This window comes from Protopterus annectens, chromosome 6.part1 (genome assembly GCF_019279795.1).
Source record: "Protopterus annectens isolate FY-2018-M chromosome 6.part1, PAN1.0, whole genome shotgun sequence".
In the NCBI taxonomy this organism is placed as follows: Eukaryota; Metazoa; Chordata; order Ceratodontiformes; family Protopteridae; genus Protopterus; species Protopterus annectens.
In genome coordinates this window covers 368,198,191-368,220,127 of record NC_056738.1, presented here as the reverse complement: position 1 = coordinate 368,220,127, position 21,937 = coordinate 368,198,191, and the positions used below count along the sequence as shown (strand labels likewise).

At 43.0% G+C, this 21,937-nt stretch overlaps 1 protein-coding gene across 1 annotated transcript in view; it reads right to left on the bottom strand.

Moving 5' to 3' along the window:
- FRMD8 (FERM domain containing 8) overlaps nucleotides 1-21,937 on the bottom strand; it is a 1,254,366-nt gene that overhangs the window by 1,090,750 nt on the left and 141,679 nt on the right. The gene's annotated exons all lie outside the window — the stretch shown is intronic.

Sequence of the window (21,937 nt, the reverse complement as noted above, 5' to 3'; positions counted from 1 at the left end):
TTTATGAGCCTCCACAGGAGGATGAGTAAAGATGCAAGTCTGCCTCTCCAGGAAAGGATGATAAATGGGCTGAAGAACAGACTGAATGGTGTCAGGGGGTGTAACTAAAGTCAATGGGAGTATCTGCAGGCTTTCCTGACATAGAAGTAATCATCCTCTTTATGATGTCAAAAGCCAATCCCAAGTCTATTGGCAGACAAAGACCTTAGAGTAGGTACAGTACTGGTCTCCAAAATGGAGTCAGCGGCTCCAACACCAACTCGTATGGTTCTGACACAGAGATCAGATCCAAGACCTCACAAGTTGAAATCTCCAACACAGAGAAAAGCACCAAGGGAACTGAGGCTCCACTGATTCACAAAACCTTGGTGGTCAGTCAGCTATATGGAATGCGGTCAGTGCAGATGAATCCAGCCTAGTCTTAGTTGACCTTCCAGGCTTCCAGGCAAAGCAGCAGCTCCACAGTTGCTAATGCTGAAACTCAGAATAGGGAAGGAGTTTGAGAATGGGATATTGGCCCAACGCAATTTGCTATGGAAACAGAAGGGAATGGGATGACATTAATTTCAATCTGCACATTCAGGATGGCCCTAATCATCCTGTCCTAATTCACGTCTGAGGTGAATCAAATGGAACTAGAAGACTTAAAGACAACGAGGGAGGGCAGGAAGAACATCCCTCAGAAGAGTGGCCACTGGGAACTTTCTTAGGAGATTGGTCATGTACTATTATAGTCTCCTGGCACTGGAAAGAGGTCCATACAGATGATGGTACCAATGGCGGCTGAACAAGCTCCAGGGAAGGAGTCTTTGGTGTTGAATTCAGGGCAGTGTAATCTGTCTTCCAATTCTTTCTCTCTGATCAGATACCACACCAGAGAGAGATCATGAGTGTCCCAAAGTGGTATTTTGAGGCCAAATTTGCCACAGTTTTTGAAACTCATGTCCATCTTCAAAGTCTAAAGTACAGAAGACAGACAAAAAATGGATTCACACAAAAATTTGTTTTATAGAGTATAAAGAAAATCCATAGATAAATATCACCACAACGACAACGGTAAAATAAACCCCAGTAATGATTTACTGCTATAGTGACTAGAAAGGTAATTGTTCTCAGAACTGGATAAAAAATGGAGAAAGAGTAGAACGACATGAACAGCTAAACCTCAGCAACTTTTACAAAGTGGAGTGAAAGATAAGAACAGATAACTTTTAACTTTTTTTTAAATAGGAAGTAGATTGGTCATAGGTGTGTGTGCACGTGTGTGGTATGGAAGAACAGATGCGGCAGGGCTAGCCACTTGGTGGCAAGAATCTTGGCTATAGTTGATCGTCACTGCTGACGTGTTACCCGACCCCATGTATAAAAAGGGAAAAGTGGTTGTGGGTGATGGATGGAATAACAGAAGAAATGTGTAGAATTTGACTATTTACATAGTTAATAAGCCAGTGGAAATATGGAGAGAAAATGGTAAAAAAAAATGCACTTAATTGGTGTGCCGTGGACTGCAACCTGTTTTCCTGAGTGGCAAACAAGATCTGATGTAGGGTAGAGAAAAACCCTCCCTTGCTAAGTAATAGCCAGTAGGAAGCAGTTTTTTCCATGTGGTGTTGTAGATCTCTGCTTGCTGCTGGTTGGTTCGCGGAGTGTCAACTTTTTTCTAGTACAAAGTTCAAGTCCCATGCTGGTAATGGTGGTTTCTGTTTGTTGATGTACCATGTGGTGTTGTCTGTCATATCATCAACTGTCCTTCTTTGAATGGTCTGTTTTTTTTGGATTCTGGTTGCCCAGCATTTCTTTTGTTTTTATGTGCAGGTGCAGCTGGTCCTGAGTCTGTCCAGTAACTGTATGTCCTGTCCAGGCATCTCTGCATATCCTCCAGGTCTGTCTGTCCGTTGTGTTGGGTTGCTTTGCTCGAAGTTGTGGAAGGGGTAAGCCTGGGTTTGACCGTTTTTGATTTGAGCCCACCATAGGAAGGAACTCCTGTGTTTGAGGCATGGGATTAGTTTTATTTCTGTTTCTAAGCTGTGCCTGTTTTGAGACCATAAATTCTTGGTACCACTGTAACTTTCATATGCAGTCTGGCATGCATGTGGGAGATTATGCATGTGATGCCATGAAAGCCCAAGGCTTGCAGGACTGTTTCTTGCTGTTAGTTTGTTCTGCTTTGTTAATGCCAAGAGTAGAGAGGGAGCTCTTTTGTTTTTCTGCAGTTAGGAACTGCGATATGCATGCCAGGCATTTGTAGATACTCTGAAGCAGTGGATAAGCCTTGATGCAATCTGGAGGTGCAGGGGCAATGTTGGAGAATGCAAAGAAATCTAGGGGCCTCTTAGCAGATTTGGTGAGATAAGGGGCGTGCAGGGCATGCCTCCTTGAGATCTAGAGTTACCAGCCAATTTTGGACGCCAGTCGGAAGAAGTTGTATGAGGGTCAGCATTGAATTTGGCTCAACAATGACTGTGTTGTTTAAGATGGGAAGATTCTCTTAGGTTTCCAGTTTTTTCTTTCTTGGCTGGGTCTTTGTAGAATCCTAGAATCCTTTGCCCTTATTCCATATTTCTCATCTTTTCCATTTCTTGGTTCTAGGTTAATTCTGCTATACTTTTGGAAGCTATTTTTTGATTGTTGAGGCAGGTTTTTACTTCCTCTTTTTGGAAGTGGAAGGTGTGCCCTGCCTTATGTTTTTTTTTTCTACTTGTCTTTTGTGATATAGTGCCACTTTTCTGAATGGTGCCAACTTTTTGAGAATGGTGCTAACTTTCAGCCTAATGGGTGCTGCTATTTGCTTGTGAGTAGAGATTGCCCTGTCGCAATGCCTGTCTGTGCCTTCTGTTGCAGTGCTTGTTGGCCTGTCCTGCCTCGGTTCCTGCCTGTGTCTATGTCCTGCCCCAAGGGGACTCCTCTGGATGTGCCCTGCCCTATTTGCCTTATTCACCTTTGACCTGTAGTGGAGTCAGGAAGGACCAATTTGCAGCCTTTTAGTTCCTTCTTGCTCTTAAGCTGAACCTGTAAGTTTGCTTTAAGACTTTTTACAGATTTCCAGTTTCTTCCAAACCTTCTTCACTTACCTGCTGGGCAGAGTCTTTAAATGTTATGGCCTTTTTCTTTTTAGCATTCATAGCTTTGCTTTAACATGATCGGTAAAGACCCTATTCTTAGCACCATGTGCATCAGTTACACAAATACAGAATGGTTATCTGATCTACTGAAACTGCCATCCATACAAAGCCACATTTTTCATCATAGTTCTTATTTACCATTAATTATTCACCATTTTATAATACATATACTTATCTAAAGATTGTTCCAAGGTGAGCTTTTAATTATGGTATCAAGGGTGTAGAAATGGGATCATGAGCTTTTAGTTTAGTGCAGAGGCTAGCACTTAGGTCCATCTCCTCTTTTTTCCCCATCTCTGGGACCTGGATTCCCTGCCAATAGGGACCACGCTTTTTCCCCTGGCTCTCTAAGGACCTGGAGATGAGGGGATATAGTTCTGGGTGGTGCATAGTGGGCCTTACTCCCTGGAGGTCTAGTGTCTCTGTAATACGCTGGGTCATCTGGTTTGGCGGGGCTGGAAGTGGCATCAGGTGCAGATACCGGCCCATTATAGGCAGAACAACAGTGCAGTAGCAGGAGGTATAGCTACTTGGCCTGTGTTAAGTCCTGGTCTTGAGAATTGCCTTTGAGAAAAATTGAAGCCTGCCATCCCTGCCATTGGGTGTGTAGGTTTCCCAGGAGAATTCCTGGAATCTGGGCAATTGGAATGGCATCTTTCTCATGGATGGTTCATGGTGGAAAAAGGAGTCTCTCTGGCTGGTCTGTAATGTCGGAGTCATCATCCATTACGATCAGAGACTGACACACGAATGGCTCTGGCTCTGAGAGGTCTGGCCTCCCATCTGAGAGGCCCCCCAGAGAGAACAGTTAGGAATTAGGGATAGGTTATCTAAATCTTCACCCTTAGATTTGTGAAGTGAATGTGGCCTGTAGGCCTGGGGCTTAACAGGCACAGGTTTAGATTTAGATTTGGCTGCTTTAAGGTAATAATGGAGCCAGGATATGGATAGGCACAGGATTGCTAGCAGCAAGAGTGCTGGGGTAGATGGTGGCTGTTAATGGTGTAAGCAAAACAGGTGGGAATACAGTTGTGACACAAATGGTCTGAGGCTAGTTCAGGTGAGTAGCAGGAGTACTCAGTAGTAGTCTGGAGATTCGCTGAAGATGGCTCTTCGTTTAAACGAAACCGAACCTACTCATGACTTTGCTTAACTGTTCGCTCGAGCATGGGACGCTGGACCGCTGTCTTTCTCTTTCGCGTTTAATTATTTGGGTAGTGTCCGCCATCTCCGGCTGACCATAAACGCATAAATCTGAGCCGAAAAACTGTTCAGCGAAAAATCTGAGGCCTAAGCGTTCGTGGGTTGGAAAGCCGACAGGCGAACTACCAGGCTGCGTCGTGGTCTGGAGCCTGCTACGAGCCAAACAGAAAGTAAGCAAGGAAATCTTTATGATTTGATTCTTTACCACAAGTTAAACAGTTATTGACTTTTGCTGAGTGCTGAGGCAGGTAGAGTCCCCTAGCCTTTAGCTACTTTTTTGAAGTCTTTGAGTAGTATTCGGTAGTAGTAATCTCTGGATCCTTGACGGCCGGCTTGCGAACAGCTTCTCTGGCAGCCATAGCGCAGAGAAAAGGCAGGAAAAATGAAATGGCGTCGGCTGATGCCTTTATACCCAAAGACCAGCAGAGATCGGGATGTCGGCGCACATCAGCCGAGCTGGACCCAGACTTTGGAATCGATGACGAAAAGGGGCTGCCGCGCGACAGAACCAACCCATTTGTTATGACTGCAGATGCATCCATGAAGGACATCAGGTACATTGTGGAACATGGAAAATGCCTGACATGGAGCACTTAGCTAGAAGTTGTCAGATCAGATCCATGATGCAGCTCAATCCCAACAGCTGAGTCAGACTGATGGGATGAAACAACATCCCCTGTTAAGAGCAATCCCTGAATCCCCTGTAACTCCTACAAATGGCTGTACATACTTAACCTACTTGTACCAGGCACTGCACTTAGCAGTATCTCAATTTAATTAAATCTACCAAATGCTTAATCACCACACATCTGCAACTTTATTTTTCCTCTCACTGGACCAGTCTATTGGCACCAGGCACTCTGTAGCAGTATAAAAACTGCTTCATGTTTACTGACAACCCACTGCTCCTAGCTTCTTCCAATTCTGTGTGAAATACATCTACTCACTTGTTCTGAAGGCACATCTCTCACTATAGTCACACTATTAGAAATCAGTCTCATATCACCAAACCTACCTATGCTAAGGCAGTCAAGAAATCCTGGCGTAAGCATCTCAGGCACCTACACAGAATACATTAGCCATCTGGAGACACAGCTATACTTACACCCTCACATAGCAGTCACCGTGACTACAAGCCTGAACCCCTAAAGTCACATTAGCCTAATTCTAACCCTAAAGTCCTTGTTTTAGATGGCTCCACTGTAAGACATACTGATGCAGCACTTCACAGACTGGATACAGGGAGAGTTACTGTCAGTTGTCACTCTGACACTGGGATCAGTGAGGTTGCTACTGTACAGTCCTCAGAACCTTCACAGCCTTAAATATGCCTATGTGGCAGTGAATAACCTTAGGCAGTCTACCATGAGAGAGATGCAGTGTGATACAACTGAGCTAATCTCTTATGCTTCTATGAAAGGCAGAGCATTAGTGGTCAGCACTATTCTTCTCTCTTCAAGGATGATGTCTAAATTCAACTGACTTGTTAACTGGTGTGATTCTAGTGGGATCTAGTGTGTGAATTACTAGGACCCAATAGTCAGACTCTCCTGATTTGCCAGGAACAGCCTTCCCCCTCTCAGCTCAAGGAATTCACACACACAGGACAGAACCTTTGCTTCCTCCATAGTGTCTTCTTTAGGCAATGTTCAACTCATGAGCATATCCACTTAGCAAATTCCAATTTAAACAATACTAAAAATACCCTGCTCAATAGCAAAAGCTTAAATAACAACATCTCATAGCTTTAGGCTTATGTCACCTCTGAAGTCATCCATATCGGCATAATTACTGAGACTTCGTTTCAGAACAGCATAACTCCTGCCCTACCAGGACACAGTACCTAAAAGGAACCTTCAGCCAGGGGGAAACTGCAAGGGCATATCAGTATTTATTAGACACCCCACTGTATCGTAGCATGATCCCAAACTATGACTTTAGAGGTCACAGTATATCTTTATAAACTACCTACCACATCACTGCTAACTATAAGTCCCTTTCCATGTCCCCTACAGAGCATACGGACTACGTAAATCAACTAGATAAGCTATCCATCTTGCCTAGAATTACTTTTATGGGTGGCTTTAACTGCCTCTCCACAAACTGCAAACTTATACAACTTCCATACATACACCCAGACATTCCTTGAATCTGTGAATTCTAACCCCCTCGTGCAGAATGTCCCCTTCCCCACCAGGAGTGTTAACATCCTTGACCATGCCACTAAAATCTGCTCCACCTTCTGCTTCTGTTCCACCCTACATGTCTCTGGTGCAGTCCAATTACCTAGCTCTTACCTTCACTCTTGATAAGTCACCCCACCATAAGAAAATCAGAATTATTCTAATTCCAGTGTACTACTACTTCTAAATACCTTGGACAAGCACAACCAGCACATTCCACCAAACAAATCAATTCACAATGCCCACCCTTACTTTGACATATTCCTCAAAGTTCTATTCCCTTGTGACTGCCTGTATAGAAAAGTTCATTCCCATTTCAACACAAGAATGGTTAAATTCAAAAATATGCTATTATGGTGGAATGTTCACACAACATGAAAAACAAAAAGTTCTTACTCTGTAAAAAAATCCTCTCTCACACTATAAGGGCAACTTAAAAGTATTATGCAAGACCTTCCATTATGAACTGAGAAATAGTGCCAAGGCCAACTAAAGGCCTACTTCACCTACATTAGAAAATTCAAAAGTAACACTCAGTTCTGCTCCATACTTTGCTGCAGTGGCACAGCCCACTCTGAATGAGAAACACTAACAAATATCCTTGCTGGCAAGTTTGCCTCCAACCTCATGCCTGCTACAAATCCCAACTTCCGCACAATTCCTCCCACCAAAATGTATTATCGGTTATCACCCCAATTAAATTGCTTCTGTACTTTCCAAAACTAAAAATACTATCTTCCATGGGTACCAGCAAAATTCCAGGCAGTTTGCTTCCAAGTATAAAACATCACATAGCCCAACCTCTCAAATCTATTTAACATTAGTCCCCCCACAGACTATGCACCTGAAACTTAGAACAGTCACAGCTGTCACCATCCACAAGAGTGTTTCCACAACAGAGTATGTTAACTAAAGGCCTACCAGTCTGTCTAGCATTGCCGTAAAAAGCTATAAAATGCACTATTACTGAACTCATTAATGACAAACCCTCAACCCAATCAATATGTATTTCCTAAGGGCAGGTCATGACTGCTCAGCCTGACTGCACTGACTCTGGATGAAGACCAGAATGTCCACACTGCCCACATAGATCTTGCTAAAGCTTCTGACGCCATTCAATATGGCAGCATCATAAGTAAACTCTGTAATTTAAATGGTAAAGTACAGCTGTGTAAGTTGCACTTACCCATAACAGTAGATGTTTAAATTCCTCACAGCTGCAGTGATCTTTAGGTTACATGGGTTGTGTCTTGCCCAAGACACAACAACCAGCCAATTTCGGAAAGCTCTGGTTCCCTCCCACACCTGCACTCTGACTGCTGATTCGGGAGTCAGCAGTGACAGTGGAAAACCTTCAGGAGTTTCTTGCCTTGAAGTTCAGAACTAACACACTCACCGTGAACTAAAAAAACAGTATACACCTCTGGGGGAATGGTGGGTGCGGCTACTGCAGCACTGAGGAATTCAAACATCTGCTGTTATGGGTAAGTGCAACTTACACAACTGCACTATGCTTAACATTCCCACTGCTGCAGTAGCCTTTAGGCTATATGGGTTGATTACCAAAGTCTATCCAACCTGGGAATAGGAGAGATAGGATTGATGAGCTCCTAGAGAATGATCCTAACAAAGTCAGTCCTGGATCTAAACAAAAGAATCCAGTAAGTAATTTCTTGTATAGGTATACTGAGAGGACAGTGTACCTGTCTCTAGAAAGTGCCTAGAGTCCATTCCTTTCCAATATACAATTAAAGAAGACAAGGCCCTCAGAATACGTGCCTTAATACTGCCTGGAAGTGGTTTATCATGGTGGGTATAACAAAGGGCAATAGCCGATGACATCCAACTGTAAATATCTGTTTGACATGGGCTATCCTTTCTTAGTTCCAACATAAAAAATAAATAGCCATTTGACTTTTCTAAAGGATATGGCTCTGTCAAGATACTACCTGAGCTGCCTATGCATGTCCAGGGTGTAAGTAATCCTTTCTCTATGGTTCTAAGGGCTAGGATAAAAACACTGGGAAACTGATGGCCTGATTCAAAGAAACTCTGAAAAAATCCTGGGTATGAATAAGGAATTTGCTCTTACTGATACCTCATCTCAAAAGGGGACTAAATATGGTTACACAACTAAGACAGTCTGCAACTCTCAAACTCATCTTACAGATGTCAGAGCAAAGAGAAGATTTGTCATGCAATGAACCTTAAATCTGCCAATGTGTAAATTCACATAAAGATATGATTAACTTTTCCAAAAGACCATCAAGATCCCAAAAAATAGCAAACTGTTAGGAGTGTTTCCCCTCAGATCACCCAGCTATCAAAAGTGAAGTATCAATAGGTATACATAGTGAAGTGGCCAGGGGCTGGTAACATAGGGCCCTGGTTATTGGGTAGGCACCAACCAGAAAGTTCTTTCCACATGTCAATTTAAGATTTTCTAGTAGCAGCAGGATATGTTATCTCCTTTAGTAGCTTCTGCAAGTCCTCCAAAAGGTATCGGTATCCAGGCAAACAATTTGAGATATTTTAAATTTAGATGTATCAAACTCCCTGTCTTTTGTGAATAGATCCAGATAAGTGAGGTGCTTGCAGTAATTGCCCTTAGCCAATTCCATAAAAAAGGATAAACATATTTTTGTAGAGTCCTTCTGAATCTTCAGAATTACCCTGGATATGGGTGAAAATACATACAGAAACACAGCCCTGAAGGGAAATGAAAAAAAAATTATTATTTTTGATTCTGGAGATCACAGAAGTATATGCAGAATAATAAAGGTCAAGGCATGGGAAGCCAAAGTTTCTATTTGACTTGTTCCCCAGAACTGGATCAATATCTGGAAGACCCCCTTGTTCAGATTCCATACAATCTTTCTTATGTATAGCCTAGTAAGATGAATCACAAACACAGATGCCATGAACCACAGAATTTCAAGAAACTCTCATACCTTAAGTCAATAACTGAACTGAGAAGTTCTAGAATATTTCCAAATAAAACTCTACCTTCTCCTGTATCAGATAATTTACTGTGGAGTGTCTATGAGGCATACTAAAAGACATTCCAGTATGAAGACTGGAAGTAAGATTTCTGAATGTTTATATGAAACCTCAGATGGGTCAGAAAGTTGAAACCCATGTTAAGGATTCTTGATATGTGGGAGGAGACTCTTCAAAGATAAGCAAGTCATCCAAATAAGGAAGGAAAAATAAGTGCCACTCAGCCTGCTATAAAGTATGGCTGGAATTACTCACGTTGCAAACACGTTTGGAGCAGCAGATAACCCAAAGGGTAATGTATATACACTGAAAAAGGAAGGAAAGATTTAAAACTGGTATCCAATAAAGCACTCTCTTTGGTACAAGCAGCATTCCTAAAAGAAAGCCTTTTCCCTTGAAAAAAATGACACTGGTTCTATGACTCATCGTGTGAGTAAGGTTTAAGAACCTGTGGAAAAATTCTATTTGGTTTGGAGGGAGGGAGGAACTCCTCTGAAAAAAGGTTTTTGTATCCATTGCCAATTACAGCCCTCCTGAACCACTTTTAACACCCATGAGTCTGTCACAATCTGTTGCTCAAGGGGAATGAACAGAACCAGTTGTTGGGACAGGTTCGAGGAGAGATTATAGTAGCATGATAAGGGGAAGGAAGGAGGCATGCTAGCATAGCCATCTAGAAGTTCAATACAGTCTCCTTATTGGAAAGATTCCTGTTTGTTATTGTTCACTTCCTGCCATCTGAATTTGTTTCTTGGGTAAGAAAGAGGATCTGTGAGACTTGACAGGTGTGTGTGTGGGGGGGGGGGGGGGGGTCTAAGAAACTCCTTAAACTAATTTCCCAAACTGTTGATGGGCTTGAGTAGCACGAGTCAAATAAAACCTTTTTCTCTAAAGCTGAATTCAAACATTCAGCCTCCATTTCAACAGAAAGGGCATTTGGCACATTTTAAATGGAATCTAGGTCATGAAACCACAGCTCTGGACCTCAATCTGTTCCGAAACATACAATTAGCCCCATAAACAAATATAATACTATTAGAAAGAAAAATATCTAATCAGACTGCAAGATACCTCTGCATCAAATATGTTCCATGCATGGCAGAAAGCAACATCAGGCCATCTTAGCCTCACATTCAGTCACAGGTCCCATTCCCTCAAAGCCTTCTAATCCTCACTGGTAGCTACTGACTTTCTTTCACCACTAACAGTAAGCTGTACACATGACAGTTCCATCCAAAAACTGGTAAAACAAGCAAAAAAAACTCAATGCATGTTGTTGGTAATACATGAAAAAAAAATAATGCCTGCAACTCTGAAAAAAAAATATTTTATGCCCAAATTTTCAAGATACCATCTATGGACCACCAACCACTGAAACTAGAATTGTTCAACTCTGATCCAAAACACTGAAAATTTTATTCCAAAATTCTTCATCTCATCCTTATAAATGGCATATATATATATATATATATATATATATATATATATATATATATATATATATATATATATAAATCACTTACAGATCACTAAAGCCAATAACTCTGTTGGTGACGCACTATTCTCTTGCACCATAGCCAAATTATGGAACTCCCTCCCACCCACAATTACCTCCGTACCATCATGCATCCACTTCCAAACTTTACTAAAAGCGCACCTAAAAACATGCTGGCTATGCCCTTGCAACTCCCTCCCTAATATCACCCACCCCATCCAACCACTACCTTTCTTTCCACTCCGCTAACCACCTTGATTATAGCAAGCTCAGATGCTCATAAGCCTAGGACTTGTACAGCAGGAAAGTACAGTTTTGTACCTACCATAAATGTAGATGTCCGATAGACATGCAACTGCAGTCATAACATGTGGGTTGTCCTGCCTCAGGCAGCCCTCGGTCGGCCGGATTCCAAAGTCTGGGTCCGACGTCGGCTGATGTCGCATTTCTCTCCGACGTCAGAGCGGCTGGAGTACATAAGCATCAGCCGACGCCATTTTCTTCAGTGTTTCTTGCCCCAGATGCCAGGTGCCCTCCAATGAAGGCTGTAATCAAATTGAAAGACAAAAACAGGATTCCAAACAAATAAATGAGCCATAAAACAAATACACCATAACAGATATCCCCAGCTAAGAGTAACAGGGATAGGAGTGGACCCTAGGCATAGAGGGGTATGGAGGGAGGGAAAATCCGACTGCAGTTGCATGTCTATCGGACATCTACATTTATGGTAGGTACAAAACTGTACTATGTCCTTCAAGAATGCAACTGCAGTCATAACATGTGGGTAGAATACCATAGCTTAGCTGGGGGAGGAGGTATGCTCTAGGAAAGAGATGGTGTGGCAATCAAACCCTGCAGGACTGCGAAGCAAAGCCTGCTCTGGATCTGGAATATAGAGGGAGATTGTAGTGTTTGGAGAATGTATGCACGGAGCTCCATGTAGCAGCTTCTAGAATGTCCTTGGTAGGCACCCCTCTTAAGAATGCTGTAGAGGTGGCTGTAGCTCTGGTGGAATGTGGTCTGACATTGGCTGGAACAGTCTTTCCATGAAAGGAATAACAGAATCTGATGCAATGTCCAATCCATTTAGAAATAGTCTGTTTTGAAATTGCTTTTCCTTGGACTGCAGGGGCGTAAGCTACAAAAAGTTGTTCAGACTTCCTACTGGCCTTGGTTCTGTCCAGGTAGTATCAAAGTTCTCTGTGAATGTCCAAGGTATGCAAAAGTCTTTCCCCCTTATTCTCAGGATTGGGGAAGAAAGCAGGCAGATGAATGGCTTGATTTAAAGAAACCCTAGATACCACCTTTGGCATAAAAAGTAGGGTTGGTCCTTAATGAAACCCTGTCTCTGTGAAAATTATAAAGGGTGGTATTGCCATTAGGGCCTGTAGCTCCGAAACCCTTCTTGCTGAGGTAATTGCCAACAGGAAAGCTGTCTTCCATGAGAGAAATTGCAAGTCAACTGAAGCTGCTGGCTCAAAAGGAGGTAAAGTCAGTTTTTCTAAGACAAAATTGAGGTCCCAGGCTGGCACTGGGGCCTTTCTTGGTGGCTTAATGTTCTTGATTCCCCTGAGGAATTGTCTAAGTAAGGGGTGAGAGAAAACAGGAGGATCAGTGTTGTATCTAGCTGAAATAGCAGATGCATGTATCTTTATGGAAGAATATGAGAGGCCGTTCTTTAACATATCTGCCAAATATTCCAAGATGAGTGGGATGTTCAACAATGATGCATCATGTCCCTTGCTGGTATTCCAATTGCTGAATCTTTTCCACTTTGCTAAGTAAACCTTTCTGGTGGATGGTCTTCGAGCCTCTGTTAGTATCCGCTGAACTTCTTTGGAGAGAGATAAGCTGAACTTATTTATGGGATCTCCCAGGCTGTTAGCTGCAGTGTCTGAAGATTTGGATGCAGTGTTTCGAAATTGTGTTGAGTCAAAAGTAGAGGCCACTGGGGGAGGGCCCACCTCCTGGTGTGACATATGCTCCGTAGTAGTGGGTACCAGTGTTGTCTTGGCCAATCCGGAGCTATTATGATTCCCTTGGGCTTCTCTGCTTTGATCTTTAGTAATACTGAGGTCATCAGTGGCAGAGGTGGGAATGCATAGATTGCTAGGGAGTTCCAGTTGAATGAGAGGGCATCTATTTTCCAAGCTTTTGGATGGTATGTCCTTGTGCAAAATTTTGGTAGAAGATGGTTGAGGTGAGAGGCAAATAGGTCCACTTGTGGCTTGCCCCATGTCGAAGTGAGTTGTCTGAAGGCCTTCGGATGTAACCTCCACTCGTGTGGATCTGTGAAATTCCTGCTGAGGCTGTCCGCCAACACATTGTCTTTTCCTGGAACAAACTGGGATTGTAACTGGATGTTTAGGCTCAGTGATTTCTCCCAAAGCTGCATTGTCAGTCTGCAAAGGGGGTAAGACTGGGTGCCCCCCTGCTTGTTTATGTACCACATCACAGTGGTGTTGTCTGTCCGTATCATTAAATGGCCTTGCTGGAGTTGGTGTTGAAAAGCCTCGATGGCATGCATTACTGCCAGCATTTCCTTTTGGTTTATATGCAGATGTGTTTCCTTTGGAGACCATTGTCCTTGTATACACCTGCCTTCCATGTGCGGCCCCCATCCAAGGTCTGAGGCGTCTGTAGTCATGGTCTGTGTTATCTGTGGTGTCTGTGTTATCTGTGGTTTTTTGAATGACATACCTGTGTTTTCCTGGCTCACCGAGGCCCACCATAGGAATTCCTTTTGTAGGCATGGAATGAGTGGTATGATTGTCTCCAAGTTGTTGCTGTGTTGAGACCAAATGCTTTTTAGGTACCATTGAAGCTTTCTCATGTGTAGTTTTGCTAATGGAACCAGTAGAATGCAGGATGCCATGTAACCCAGGGCCTGTAGGAATCTCCTTGCAGTCATCTGGGTGAGTTTTGCTAAACCTTTGAAGTAATGAGTTAACTTCTCTTGCTTGTCTTCTGTCAGGTAAGCCATCTGAGAGGCTGTGTCTAGTTTGGCTCCTAAGAAGATTATTTGTTGGGATGGCTGCAGACTTGACTTTTGGAAGTTGACTGTGTATCCCAGAGCTTGAAGTAATCGTATGACATAATCCAGGTTTTTTGTCAACATCAATTTGTCGTCCGCTTGTATGAGGCAGTCGTCCAGGTACGGGTAAATTTGTATACCCTGGATCCTGCAATGAGCAATTACTGAAGCCAGGCATTTTGTAAATACTCTGGGCGCAGTAGATAAGCCAAATGGCAATGCTGAGAATTGATAATGCTCTGGCCCTGCAAGAAATCTGAGGTATCTTCTGCAGCTGTGTCTGATAGGGACATGCAGGTATGCCTCCTTGAGGTCCAGAGTAATCAGCCACGACTCCTTGCCCAGCATGGGAAGGAGTTGCTGTAGAGTCAGCATTTTGAACTTTAGTACTATGAGAAAGGTATTTAATGCGGACAAGTCCAGTATTGGTCTCCACTGAGATTCTTTTCTTGGAACAAGGAACAGTCTTGAGTAAAACCCCTGGTCTTGTTCTTGTTGTGGAACTCTTTCTATTGCTTTCATTCAAGTCAGCAGAGTGATCTGCTTGATAGCCTCTGCCCTCTGATTTTGTGGTAGGTTTGGCATGCCTTGTTTTCTTGGTAAGGTATGAAAATGAAACCTGTACCCTCGGTCTATAATGTCCAAAATCCATTTGTCCTTTGTCAGTCTGTGCCAGTTTTCTGCAAAAGATAATTTCCCGCCCAAGGGAGCTTCTAGTTGTTCCCTGGTAGGCGGTAGTAGAGGAAAGTCATTGAGTTTGTGGTTGTTGGGCAGGTGAAACCCCTCGCCACTTCTTTGGTTTCCTGGCTGCCATTGTCGCCCCCTGTAAGGGCCTCTGTATTGGCCTCTTCCTCGGCCACGTCTGTTCTTACCCCTTTGAAACTTTTCTGGATTAGGAAAGGACCAGTTTTTTGAAGGCCAATTCTTACTGAATCTGGGGGGTTGAACCTGGAGGAAATCTTTCACAGTCTGAACTGATTTTGCTTTTTCTTCGATGGTCTTTAACACATCCTTAGCATTTGCACCAAAAAGCTTGTTCTTTTCCAAAGGTGCATCCAGCAGTTTTGCTTTTACATAATCTGGTAGAGGTTGATCTTTTAACCAAGCATGTCTACGAATCACTGCCCCTGTCATAGCTGCCCTACATGAAGCTTCCAGTGCATCATATCCACACTGCAGGAAGTGATTGCTTACTTGCTGAGTGTTATGTACAGCTTCCTGCAAAGTCTTCCTGTCTAAAGGATCAAGAGAAGCTAATGTTTTTTGTAAATCTTCTAAGAGATAATCCTGATATTGTAACATATGAAAAAGGCAATTTAAAGCTCTCATAGATAAGGTAGTGGATGTGTAAACCTTTTTGCCCCATCTCTCTAATGACCTCGCTTCCCTGTTGGAGGGCAAAGGATTTTTTGAGGTGGAGGCTGAAACTCCTTTAGGCCCCTGTGAAATAGTTTCCAAAATCAGCAGTATGGGCTCTGAATAAATGGGAATGAGTTTCTGGGACCCTGTAATACCTGTCTTGGCTGGAGCAGGAGGAAGAGAATCAGGGGTAGCACTAGAGTCAGAATACAAATCATCCAGAACATCAAGTACAGGAGGAACAGCTAAGGGCCTGTGCTGAGGCTTCTTAAGGAAAGTCCTAAGGCGTTTCCTAGAATCAGAATATTCCTGACCTTGCCACTTGAAATGTTCCCTCATGGTGTGCAGAACTTCCCCAAAAGAAATATCCTCAGGAGGAGAGGCCGAAGGGATGGAATCTTCTGCATCCGAGTCCTCATAGGTCTGGAAGAGCTCTTCCTGGCTATCAGAGTGGACAGAGCCCTCAGAATCTTCATCTGAAGGAGTAGGGTCAGAGGGTTCAACCCGGGGCCTTTTATCAGGAGGAGGCCGGGATGCTCTCTCAGGATGGGCCTGTGAACCTCTAATCATGGAAATTAAATCAGCAGCCATGGACATAATTTGTGTCTCCGGAGTCGGCTGAGGTAAGGATTTAGAAGTAATATGCTTTGTTTTGCTGGCTGCCTTAGCCCTAGTGTAGACCTTAATAGACATGGCCATAGGAGGCCTAGCAGCTCCACGTGCAGGAGTGACCTTGTCTACAGCAATGGTCTCGGGCATTTCCTCGGTTTCGTATCCGGAGGAAAATCTATAACTGGCGTCGGAGTAATGTCTGGAATCGGAGTCGTCGGTAATGCGGTGTCTTCGGTTCGGAGCGGTGGAGAGACCGTCTCAGAGGGAACCGGAGCACTCGCACTAGGTTTTGGCGTGGAGTCGGTGGTAGACGCGGGCCGAGGATGTCGGTCCCGGTCTTTTCGCTTTTTGGGAGTTTGCGATGTCGGAAGATCCGACGGCATGGTGTAAGCAAATTTATCGCCAAAAAAATCTTCAGCGAACTCCACCCGGCGCCTGAGAGTGCGCTTGTTGAAGCGAGTACAGGCTACACAGGCCAAGACGTCGTGGTCTGGGCCCAGGCAAGGGAGGCAGTAAGAGTGGAAATCCTTATGAGGTATTTGTTTACCACAAAAAAGACAATTGTTAACTTTTTCAGTAATTTCTGACATCGGCTGAGGCAAGAAAAGGTCCCCAACGGGGTACTTAGCTTTTTTGATGACTTCGGTATCGTAGAATACAGGAGTTGACCGACCGGCACTTGCGAACCGCTTCTGCTTCGGGCACCACGCGGCAAGAAAGACTGAAGAAAATGGCGTCGGCTGATGCTTATGTACTCCAGCCGCTCTGACATCGGAGAGAAATTCGACATCAGCCGACGTCGGACCCAGACTTTGGAATCCGGCCGACCGAGGGCTGCCTGAGGCAGGACAACCCACATGTTATGACTGCAGTTGCATTCTTGAAGGACGTCTTCTTATTTTAACATTTGTTAATGTCTGTTATGTACTTCACAGATAAAGATTCTAGTTATCTACTGATGTACTATGTTCTTCATCTGTAAATATGTTGTAAGTAATTGCTATGTAAATTGTTAATCGCTATGTAATCCAATGTAACTACTGTCTGTTTATTTTAACTGTGGAGCTTTTCTCCCGGGCCTCCGCTGAAAATGGACCTACATCCAGTCGGACACTCCCAGTCAACAAATATAAATAAATAAATAAATTAATATATATATATATATATATATATATATATATATATATATATATATATATATATATATATATATACACACACACACACACACACACACACACACACTACCCTAATGTGGTATATTCTTCCCCAGTTCAAGTCCATAAACTAGCCAAAGCAAATACCACAACATTCTACAACTTCAAACATAAAACTTCCTTACAACCCTATGATGGACTGTTCAAGTTCAAGTACAAATGTATTTCCCCAAACTGTAGACGTGGCTTGTAGTTATTCAAATAAATTCTATGCTCATCTAGAAAACTGTACAAACCCATTAGTCCCTGCAAAAACTAAACAAAAAGAGAAAGAAAAGAGCAAACCAGACCAGTGGTCCACACACACAAAAAAAAAATACAAAAAGACAAAAAGCTCGTTAGAATATACAACAAAACAAAAGACACACAAACCAAGGTTAACATCAAAAGGGTATCCAAAGTACTGAAAAACACCATTAGGAAAACTAAGACTTCCACGAACATTGGCTGGCACTGGAAACAAAGGACAATTACACAAAGCTTTCTTTACTTATGTCAGGAAGTCACAAAACAAACTGTGCAGAACTCATTCAAAATGGCACTACTTATTCTGTTTCAGTGTACATCACAAATATACTGGCAAACAAATTCAGAACTAATTCATCCCAGAGACACCTACACCAAACCCACATATACCTAAGAATCTAAAACCTATCATCACAAAAGAACACTAGTTGAAAGTACACTCAAAAACAAAAAAATATATATCCTCTATGGGACCTGATAACATAACAAGCTGCCTGCTGAACAACACTAAATAAGTGGATCCACTTCTACAAATGTTCAGCATTAATTTAGCCACCCATTATGTCCCATGGGTTTGGCATACAGCAGTTGCAATGCCTCTTCACAAGGGCCCCAAGCCATGGACAACAGTTATGTTGTCCATACAGCATACCTCTACCTCACCAAAGTATATCACACTATACCACATGCTAACGTTATCAAAAAGCTAAATACAGTCAACATCAATCCCTTTGTAATTAGATACAGCATTAACTGGTGAGGAGCAAAACCCACACTGTCAGAGTAGTAGGTGCAGCCTCAGAAAGAAAGACATCAACCATTGGGGTACCACAGAGTTCCGTGCCAGGACCTTTGTTATTCGGCATGTACTTCCTGATTTTTAGAGATCAGACAACTCTGGTTAACCATTGTGAACTGGGTGCTCTGATATCCAAATGCTACTAAGTGAACTTACATGCGTCAGTAGTTGGTACACTGACACCTGGCTAAATTAAATGCCAAAAAAATACAATGGATACATACAATGCATACAGCACTTGCAATGCCTCTTCACAAGGGCCCCAAGCCATGGACAACAGTTATGTTGTCCATACAGCATACCTCTACCTCACCAAAGTATATCACACTATACCACATGCTAACGTTATCAAAAAGCTAAATACAGTCAACATCAATCCCTTTGTAATTAGATACAGCATTAACTGGTGAGGAGCAAAACCCACACTGTCAGAGTAGTAGGTGCAGCCTCAGAAAGAAAGACATCAACCATTGGGGTACCGCAGAGTTCCGTGCCAGGACCTTTGTTATTCGGCATGTACTTCCTGATTTTTAGAGATCAGACAACTCTGGTTAACCATTGTGAACTGGGTGCTCTGATATCCAAATGCTACTAAGTGAACTTACATGCGTCAGTAGTTGGTACACTGACACCTGGCTAAATTAAATGCCAAAAAAATACAATGGCATTACAATTGACAAACATACTCTGCACCCAGCTTACAATATAAAAAATACCCCACTCCAAAACAAAGATGTTGAGAAAGACCATGGAACATAGGTAGAAAACTCCCTCCCCTTTGGCCATCAAATTAAAATAGTGGTCAGGAAATTCTTCTGTCTGGCATATTAGATCACAAAGATATTTCCTCCAAGTACAAAGTAGACTTGACCCATTTACATTCAGCACTAATCAGGCCCATCATAGAATATAATGCCCCTTTTGGGATGTATCTCAGTAAACATGTTAAGAAGTTAGAGACCCCCCAAATGATCCTGGTAACAAAGATCTTGTGCTATCAAGAGAGGCCAGAGGCCTTGTCCCTGTATTCAGTGTCCTAATGACTTCCTTGAGGCAATCTGTGCCTTTTCTAGGCCATTAGGGATACAACCATCCAAGACCTCTTATTTTTCCACAAATCAGTCTTGCAAACACTAGAGCCAGAGATCACAATCTGCTTCAGCAAATAACCTGCAACTTTATAGAGAAAGGCACAATCTATACCAGAAGAATGGAAAGTTCCTGTAATCACGGCTGCACAGGTAAAAAAACACACTATCCAAAGCCAAGAACACAGCATCCATGGGATCTGACGACATCCCAGGCTGTGTTCTACATGAACTACAGAACAAACTGGCACCCCACCTAATACCATGTTCAATCATAGCCTCACCTCAGGCTACGTGCCCACTGAATGGCGCACAGCAACAGTTATCCCACTCCACAAAGGGGGAGCCACCACAGACCCCAGAAACTACCGCCCCATTAGCCTAACGAGCCTGGTCTGCAAGGCTATGGAGCGTATCATCATGGAACTTATAAACAATGACATTGGTAATCTCCAAACTCAGGACCCCACCCAGTTCGGGTTTGTAAAAGGCAGATCATGTCTCCTAAGCCTGATAGACTTCTTTGAAGCAGTCACCAAAGCCGTAGATGAGGGTAAGGTGGTTCACACAGCCTATCTAGGTCTCGCCAAGGCTTTCGACACCATCCCCCACTCTGGAATTATAGATAAACTCACTAAACTAGGTATAAATCCCTATGTCACAAGATGGGTTGCCAACTGGCTCACTGACAGAGCCCACACTGTGAAAGTAGCAGACTCCAAATCCAACTTCAGACCAGTGACAAGTGGAGTACCACAGGGTTCAGTCCTGGGTCCTCTCCTGTTTGGTATCTACTTCTCTGAAGTACAGGCCAACACAGAAGGTCTTTATTAACGGGTTCGCAGATGACTGCAAACTAGGAGCCATAATCAAAACTCCAAAAGATGTGGACATCCTACAAAAGGGCCCCGCTGAGACAGATGCCTGGTGTCAAAGCCATGGCCTCAAGCTCAATGCCAAAAAGTGCATTGTCATCCCTTTTGGTAAAAACTCAGTACCCATGAACTACCACAAAGGTGGTAGTCGACTTAACACCGAAAGTGTGATAAGAGACCTTGGGACACAGGTGGACAGTAGTCTCTCCTTTGATAATCACATCACCACAGTAGTCGGGAAATCCTTCTATGTGGCACACCTCATCATAAAATGTTTCTCATCCAGGAAAAAAAGAGGTCATTGTTCCCCTCTACTCGTCACTCATTAGACCCATTATAGAGTACAATGCCCCTTTTGGTATGTACCTCACAAGACATTTACAACAACTGGAAAGGCCACAGAAATACCTCAAAAAGAGGATTACCGGCCTCAAAGAGATGCCCTATGCAGACCGTCTAAAAAAAACTGCAGCTTTACTCCATTGCATATCGCCTACTCAGAGGCAATCTCTGCCTAACACACAAAGCTATGTCAAACCCAGAGCTTTTAGACATGCTCCACTTAAAGAAATCCCAATCCCTAGGAGCTACATGCTCTAGGGACCTAAACCTCGTCACCACAATAAACAGAACATGCTGGAGAGATAGATTCCTGTCCCAGAGACTTCCCATACTCTGGAACAAACTACCTATCTATATCAAACAAAGCTCCTCATTAGCACTCTTCAAGAAAAATCTTGATGATTGGATGGGAGATAGGAAATTCACCCCAGGGATCACTTCTGTGGCTCTGCTCGACAGTGGCACAGGAAAATAATTTTCTTGGGTGGCGAAAGCCAGGGTACATTTGGCTAGGCTTATATAGGCCCTAGGGCCAATAGCCTAGTACCTACCTATGAACCTATCTGAGTAAAAAAAAGTTAACCTAGATATTATAGTCATATGTAATTTCAGAACAAAAATGACCCAACCCAATTCTGGACATCAATACATAACCTGTACATCCAAGTTCAAGCAAGGAGCCCAACCGTTCTCATAACAGTTCTCCACTAGAAATTGCTACTGTACTCAATACCTACTTCATAGAAAACACTGCCTCCCCACCTAAAAACTCTTCACACCCATCCATGCTTTTAACACTCTCAAAATAAAATCCAATCCTAGTAATTCAGTGAACAGGTTATACCAAAACCAACATTCTCCATACACCACATACAACCAACTTCCTTTATCCACCACCCGCATCCTCCCATGACCCTAATTCACCCACATTTCTACTGCCAGCAACTTCCACTTGGACCGGTCTCCACAATAATTACAAAAAAAATTCTACTTAAACTCAAAAATCTTACTCCACTACAACGGACAACCTCCCACCTGAATACCTAAAGATAGCTGTCAATGCTACAGCATACCCATTATCGATAGTGGTCACGAATGTACTATCACTATGGAAAAAAACCTACATTATCCAGCTTCATGAAAGGATGCATTTTGGCTGATGTCTCGAACTTTCGGCCTACTGCAATATTATCACCTCCCTCAAAAATTCTTGAAAGATGTATTCATAAGCAGCTCCTCCACTACCTTCAACAAGACTAGCGCAGCATCTACACAACATGCCTTCTGCTCAACGCACAGTACAACTACTATCCTCCTATCACTCAATGTCACCACAAACAAATACAGAGACTCAGTTAA